Source organism: Coregonus clupeaformis, unplaced genomic scaffold (genome assembly GCF_020615455.1).
Source record: "Coregonus clupeaformis isolate EN_2021a unplaced genomic scaffold, ASM2061545v1 scaf0263, whole genome shotgun sequence".
Taxonomy (NCBI): domain Eukaryota; kingdom Metazoa; phylum Chordata; class Actinopteri; order Salmoniformes; family Salmonidae; genus Coregonus; species Coregonus clupeaformis.
Genome location: NW_025533718.1, coordinates 407,583 through 415,876, shown reverse-complemented (window position 1 = coordinate 415,876; position 8,294 = coordinate 407,583). Strand labels below are relative to the sequence as shown.

General features: G+C 41.9%; 1 long non-coding RNA gene across 1 annotated transcript; it reads right to left on the bottom strand.

Annotated features, from left to right (window-relative positions):
* Window positions 1-865: 865 nt before the first annotated feature.
* On the bottom strand, window positions 866-6,486 carry LOC123484302. Its single transcript, XR_006658485.1, has 4 exons — window positions 6,272-6,486; window positions 1,910-1,971; window positions 1,614-1,703; window positions 866-1,277 (listed from the first exon to the last, which is right to left on the bottom strand). It is a non-coding gene; the product is annotated as an uncharacterized LOC123484302 (long non-coding RNA).
* Between the last annotated feature and the right edge of the window lie 1,808 nt (window positions 6,487-8,294).

Sequence of the window (8,294 nt, the reverse complement as noted above, 5' to 3'; positions counted from 1 at the left end):
TATGCATATCCTTGCTTCATGTCCTGAGCTACAGGCAGTTAGATTTGGGTATGTCATTTTAGGCGAAAATTGAAAAAAAGGGTCAGATCCTTAAGAGGTTTAAGGAGTCTCAGGGGCTGGTATAGAGGGATGGTCAGATAGGGGTTAATATACTAGTTTAAGGAGTCTCAGGGGCTGGTATAGAGGGCTGGTCAGATAGGGGTTCATATACTAGTTTAACCTCTTCATCACTAGGCACCTGGCTAAAGTGCCTGCCTCGAAAATGCATGCCCAAATTGAATAGAGTATATCTCAAAAACGACAAGGGCTATCAACATAATATTGGTAGCAAAAGAAAGGTAACACATGTGAGATGTATCTTGAAGTGAAATAATGAATGTGGGTATTACTGTGTCAGAGTACATGAAGCTAGAACAAAGCCTAAATTGGGAGGTTTTGATTGCGCCTGAAAGTAACTTCAGGTTTTATAGGGAATAATTTATTGGACTTATGCAGCTGCAGCCCCTAAACACTATGGGACCATAGCCCAATATCTGATGAGTACTTGTGTGAAGTTAGATGCCAATAAAGTAAAGTAAACCAAAGTTGTAGGGGTTTTAGTTGAAGTATGTTTAGGCGGATTACCAAATTGAGACATTTGGGTAGATTTGGGCACCATCAGTGCCATTTGACTTTTATCAAGTACCAGACAGCAAAAGGCATTTAATTTCACTAACATATCACTATATGTGTACATTCCATCAAAATACAACTGTTTTGATGTTGTTTCCCATGTTCTCCCAGACCTCTATACGTGTTCCCATTAAAATAAACCATACAATGGGAAAGTTTGACTCCAAACTGAGCAGATTTATTAGAAACTATAAACAACACATTTAAAATCAAAAATTACACACATCCCAAAACTATAAACAATGATATGGTGTCCTTGGGTGGGTTGTCACACAAAATGTAGACCCTTTTTTCTCTTCTCTATTATGCCACCTATCTTCTTCTTCCTCTTCTTCCTCCCCGACTCTTGGAGTGGCAGGCCTACCTCCACCACGCTGACTTGGATGCGCTGACTTTGAGAAAACTTTTCCTTTTCTTTTGGGTTGAGGGCTCTTTACAGGGGACTCTGTGTCCGATGAAGACCGTGGCCGAGGGAGGGGAGCAGAAGTGCGTTGTCTAGACAAGTGGCCAGGCTGAGGAAGAGGAGGCTCTGCCTGAGGAAGGGGAAGCTGTGGCTGAGGAGGCAGATGCTCTGGCTGTGGCTCATACCCCTATAATCATCTTCACTGTACAAACAAGACAAAAGAGAAAAGAAAATCATGACTAAAACACACTTGTATTCATTCATTGACAAATCTGACTCAAAACAGTCAGATATATAAAATAAATAGTTAGAACTATGAGAATGTTGACTAAAGTGATAATTCAGTGACAAGAAATAATACACATAGCGTTCTATTGTAAGTCAATTTGCGCGTGGGCCTCTAAGCTAACTAAGCTAGCGCTAACTTACGTTGAGCTTCAGTTACTCAAATAGATATTTTAGAATGTATGTTTTGTATTCATACAATAAATTAGTAATAGTAGTATTAGAAGTAATAAATAACAATGGGATTACATACTGTTCTGATGCTTGAGTAGGGCCCTGGACACGATAACCTTCGTTCTCGTCGTTGGGGTCTGGTTCGTCCGGTCAAGCAGGTCCTCATCGTCTGATTCAGAGTCAATGGGGATACATAGAGTCCAACTTTCATCTGTTACAATTAATAACGCCTCTGTAACTGTATATTTGTTACTAGAGCCTGCCATATTTGAATAAACGTTGCGTTTTACCTCCGAAATTCTAGTGTTGTGGTGCACTCTGCGTAACCGTGCGTAATGCAGCAAGTCAACTAATATGAGACAATGAGGTGCGCACCTGGATATTTCAACAACCGGTTGGTCGATTTTGACGTGACCCCTCTATCGAAAGAAATGGATCTGTAGAAATAAATGAGAACAATGACAAACCACCGGGATTGCATCATATATCCAGAAGATGGTGACAAAACAGTGCCTGTTGTGATTGAACCAAACTACTGACTTCATCTTCAAACACATTGTTGGCCATGTAAAACGATGGAAACTCATTGAAATCGACTCGGAATGAGAGAGAGACCCTAGAGTATCTTTTCAAGTGGTTTTATTCGATCAGACACTACTTTTGGTAACAGAAACAACAAAGGTAAGACGCAGTTTGTTGTGATTTAAAAAATGGAAGTTTGTTATTGACGTTCTTTGATTAATAGTTTAGTGAGTGTTGGTCATAGAGGAACACGGCTATCACTGTTGGAATCTGTGAGGTAGCAGCTTTTGAATGGTGTATCGTTTGTGTAGATAGGTTGAGAAAAATACGTTATCTGTCTACGAATATACAGGCATGCACGGTTTCAAAATACAGTACTGGTTTTGCTATATGCTTATATATTTGCTTGGAGTCTGAATATTATTTAATTTGGGCAACAACAGTTTAGCTAGATTCACAGTTGAGACGCTTCTCGTTCCAGTAGTGTATAACATTCAGGTATTCACACATGTTTAAAAACCGTACTATGCCATTGTTTGAGATTGCGGGAGGAGTACCCCGGATATGGGGAACCTCGTGATGAAGAGGTTAAAGGAGTCTCAGGGGCTGGTATAGAGAGATGTGAGGTAGGAGATATTAAGACACATACACCGATTGGATCAAGAACAATAATTCTCCAGGACTGTGAGCTTGTTTGTAGGCCTGTTCAGTGTTCAGTGAGGCTGGTGAGAGAGTGAGAAGCTGGTCTGACTGGTGTTTCTGCTAGCTACAGTTCAGGAGGAAATGAAATTAAGATGCCAAAAAAAGACTTTCAAAGGGGCGGAAGACACACACACACACACACACACACACACACACACACACACACACACACGCTGACTCAAAAGAGGAAGCCAGACCAACATTTCTCAACAGTGGGTTGATCAACAATATTAACTTGTAGTTTGATACCAACTGCTGACAGAAAAGACTTGAATACATTATTACTGGTTATAACTTAGTTATTATATATACTTATCATAGTAAGATATAATATTCCCTTATAATCATTTATTATCAACTCATAACACATTATGTCTTTCTATGCAGCCATTTTTCCACAGACTGACTCAGTGTTAACAATATTTCAACTGACCTCTCTCCTCTCCACCATGATCTTCAGCTGTCTTCAGATACAGATCTAGGATCATTTCCCCCTCCCCCAACACTAACCTAAACTTACAGATCTAGGATCAGCTTCCCCTCCCCCAACACCAACCTTAACTACAGATCTAGGATCAGCTTCCCCTCCCCCAACACCAACCTGAACTACAGATTTAGGATCAGCTTCCCCTCCCCCAACACCAACCTGAACAACAGATCTAGGATCATTTTCCCCTCCCACAATACTAACCTGAACAACAGATCTAGGATCATTTTCCCCTCCCCCCAATACTAACCTGAACTACAAATCTAGGATCAGCTTCCCCTCCCCCAACACCAACCTGAACAACAGATATAGGATCAGCTTCCCCTCCCCCAACACCAACCTGAACAACAGATCTAGGATCATTTTCCCCTCCCACAATACTAACCTGAACTACAGATCTTGGATCAGCTTCCCCTCCCACAACACCAACCTTAACTACAGATTTAGGATCAGCTTCCCCTCCCCCAACACCAACCTGAACAACAGATCTAGGATCATTTCCCCCTCCCCCAACACTAACCTGAACTACAGATCTTGGATCAGCTTCCCCTCCCCCAACATTAACCATTGGAGGGCAGAACATAAAACCGACCTTAGATCAGTGTCTCTAGGAGCTACTTCCAGCGACGAACTGCGTCCCAAATGGGACCCTGCTATTCCCCTATATAGTACACTACTTTTGACCAGACACAGGATCCTACAGGCCTTGGCCAAAGGTAGTCTTAATAATCTATATAGGGAATAGGGTGCCATTTAGGGCTCTGGTCAAAAGTGCACTATATAGGGAATAGGGTGCCATTTAGGGCTCTGGTCAAAAGTACACTATATAGGGAATAGGGTGCCATTTAGGGCTCTGGTCAAAGGTGCAATATATAGGGAATAGGGTGCCATTTAGGGCTCTGGTCAAAAGTGCACTATATAGAGAATTGAGTGCCATTTGGAACGCACTCTTGACAACCCCTTCTACCCTCGACCTGATTTCTGACCAGCGTTTAACATCAATAATGTATGATTATTCAGACTAATAATAAATAGTCCTATAAATGAATATTTAATGATGGTGAATCTTCTCTTTAAAAGTCAATCTGTTTCATATATCTGTGTCTATACTCAGGAGGTGGTCAGAGTCTGTGTCCTATATGGCTCCCTATTTCCTGTATAGTGCACTACTTTTGACCACGGCCCCCATAGGGAATAGTGTGTAGGGTTTTCACGATACCAGTATGGCGATACTACGATACTCCTTGGCAAAAAGGAAAACCCAAAGCAGACTAAACTCTCTGGTCCTTCGGAACCTATGGAGCATATAGTCTATAGCTCGGGACAGAAACGTGATTCTGGGTGACAACATACAGCTGTTTGGGACAGAAACGTGAATCTGGGTGACAACATACGGCTGTTTGGAACAGAAACGTGATTCTGGGTGACAAAATACAGCTGTTTGTTTCCAACATTAGGACTGTTTTCCTCAGGAAATTCCAGTGTGCTTCATGTTTCGCTTCCTTACCACGATACCTCTGAGTGTCACGATACTGGTACGGTGACAACCTTAGTAGGGTGCCATTTAGGATACGGCCAGAGTGCTGATGTCAGTGAGGCTAAAGCACATGTCACGGCCCTCTAGGCCTACTAGGGTGCTGTTTAAACACCTACGTAGGGATGGGATAAATCTAGGGTGCTGTTTAAACACCTACGTAGGGATGGGATATATCTAGGGTGCTGTTTAAACACCTACGTAGGGATGGGATATATCTAGGGTGCTGTTTAAACACCTACGTAGGGATGGGATATATCTAGGGTGCTGTTTAAACACCTACTTAGGGATGGGATATATCTAGGGTTCTGTTTAAGCACCTACTTAGGGATGGGATATATCTAGGGTGCTGTTTAAACACCTACATAGGGATGGGACCAATCTAGGGTGCTGTTTAAACGTATAGGGATGGCTCCCAAACGGCTTTTCGTTCAAAAGGCTTAATAATCTATCTAGAACCATTAAAAAAATTTAAATATCCAATGTAAAGCCCAAAAGGTAGGCTACCATTATGTCAGATCGTGAAATGCGGGATCAAATATATATTTAGCTGGCCGAATTATTAGATGGCCTGTACTGAAAATATCCGCTTGGACAAGGTTGACGCGCTCTCCCCACGATTTATTGTTTCTGCAGTGAGGATTCGTTGTTTTGAGCGATTCACCCTCTTTAGAGAATACTTTTGCAATTTATCTACAGAAACATATTGTTATGAAGGATTCACCCTCTTTAGAGAATCATTTTGTAATTTATCTGCAGAAACACGTTGAGGGATTCACCCTCTTTAGAGAATCATTTGGTAATTTATCTGCATAAACACGTTGTTATGAGGGATTCACCCTCTTTAGAGAATCATTTGGTAATTTATCTGCAGAAACACATTGTTATGAGTTCAAAAAGCAATAGTAGCAGTGTGCCAAATGAACGGCTCTTTCACCGATGCAATTCGGTTCCCTACGTTCACCAAAAAGATCCGTTGAAAAAGAGCCGTTCGTTCGCGAACGACCCATCACTTGCCATTAGAGAAAGGCAGGGGTCTGCTGAAAGGGTCTCTGGTTCAGGCCCTACTTGTTCCTCCACCTAAATCACTACCTAAACCTGACCTCAATATGCCCTCAATAGAGAAACGAGTGTACACTCAATAAGTGGGGGAGAGCGTTTGTTGTTATCATTTAGAGCTACATTTAAAAAGGGCTCGCTGTGTAGAGAACACAAACCGAATGGGGAAAGTTTTCTGTATCTGATGTCTTTCAAAAGTACAAAAACCGTTTCCAGATAGGCCTACAGCAGGCTTTTTTATATCAGGTGCTTTCCCTCATCGTTATCAATGCGTGTGACATCGTCTATAGACGGTCACCGCGCTTCAGACGACCAAATCTCTGCAGCTGCGTCAATCACCCGACCATTTACCACCAAAACACCTCAAACCTACACGCAAAACAACAAACACAACATTATACTGTTGCCTTTGATGACAAATGATTACTCTTACCTTTCTACCAGTATGTTAGCAAAGGACACTTGTTCTGTAAAACTTTTCTTGCGCAGAAATCAAGCTATTTCTCCTGCGTTTCTTCTCTCACTTTCTCGGAGCAGGAAATACATTTATCTACCAATAAGAACGATACACACGAAATGACACCAGTCTTTTTTACATCCGTTACTTGGTTACTAATGTCTGCTGTAGCTGTACACATCTTTCCCCGGTGAAAGAAAAGACTGTCTTGTCTTTGTTCAACCTGGTCTCAGAGCACTTCGTATTACTCTTTATGTAAAACCGAGGTACTCTATTTAGTATGATATGTTACAAATTACAATTTGTATTATATGTTACGAATTTGCAAAACTTACAATAGGTTACCAAGTTTCAAAAACGTATGATATGTTACTTCAACTACCTCAACTAGCCAGTGCCCCCGCACATTGACTCTGCACCTGTACCCCCCTGTACATATAGCCTCCCTACTGTTATTTTATTTTACTTCTGCTCTTTTTTTCTCAACACTTTTTTGGTGTTGTTTTATTTTACTTTTTTTATTTAAAATAAATGCACTGTTGGTTAAGGGCTGTAAGTAAGCATTTCACTGTAATGTCTGCACCTGTTGTATTCGGCGCATGTGGCCAATAAAATTTGATTTGATTTGATTTGAAGGTAGTTGGCTAACGTTAGCTAGCTCGCTAACATTAGCTAGGCTAGGAGTTAGGTTAAATGGTTAGGGTTAGCTAAAACGGTTAGGGTTAGGTGAAGGGCTAAGGTTAGGTTTAGGGGAAGGGTTAGCTAACATGCCATGTTGTTGAAAAGTAGCAAAAAAGTAGTAAGTAGTTGAAAAGTTGCTAATTAGCTAAAATTGTCCTGAATGATATTCGAACTCGCAACCTTTGGGTTGCTAGACGTTCACGTTCACCCATCCACCCCGACCAACCACCCTCCTTTTGGTTTTTGCCTTAAGTAACCATCTGTCTTATGTAGGCCCTCCTGTAGCTCAGTTGGTAGAGCATGGCGCTTGCAACGCCAGGGTTGTGGGTTCGATTCCCACGGGGGGCCAGTATGAAAAATGTATGCACTCACTAACTATAAGTCGCTCTGGATAAGAGCGCCTGCTAAATGACTGAAATGTAAATGTAACCATACCAAACATAACATATCATACTAAATGGAGTATCTCGGGTACACGTAAAGAACAATATGAAATGCTCTGAGACCAGGTTGCATTGTTTGTTAAGAGGAGACTTCAAACAAAGCAGGGTTGTTCTCTCTAAGGGGCTACTAGTAATATCCCTTGTTAGACTGAATAAGTAGTGCCCAACTGGAGACACTACTTTGTGCATGTAAAGTATTGGTGATAAGGAAGGGAACTGGCGGGGAAAATTAGCCATTCTTAGGATTGTGATTTGGGGATTAATCTCGTCTCAGGTATAGAAGCGTTGGGGAGATGATGTTGTGTGTGCGTCAACCTGGGGTGTGTGGCAATAGATCATGTACACTTTGATAACAGGCTTGAAAGGATATGCAATAGAGTAGAATAGACATGAGATAGGGGATGTTATCTCCAGTCTACCTATTATATGTCTGTAGGCCTACAACGCAGCAAAGGAAATATAATAGAATTTACTAGAGATAATGACACCAACTGTATGGCATTGATTCTATCTATTTCTATGTCTGTGCCATCCATCAAGTGTGTCAGACTGAGTTCTGGTCATCTTACTTTTAGGTAGTACTGCCACCTAGTGAAGGGAAAGGAGAGACGGGGGAGAGGAGAGGAGAGGAGAGGAGAGAGAGAGAGAGAGAGAGAGAGAGAGAGAGAGAGAGAGAGAGAGAGAGAGAGAGAGAGAGAGAGAGAGAGCGAGAGAGGAGAGAGAGAGAGAGAGAGAGAGAGAGAGAGAGAGAGAGAGCGAGAGAGAGGAGAGAGCGAGAGAGAGGAGAGAGCGAGAGAGAGAGAGAGAGAGAGAGAGAGAGAGAGAGAGAGAGAGAGGAGAGAGAGAGAGCGAGAGAGAGGGAGAGGAGAGAGAGA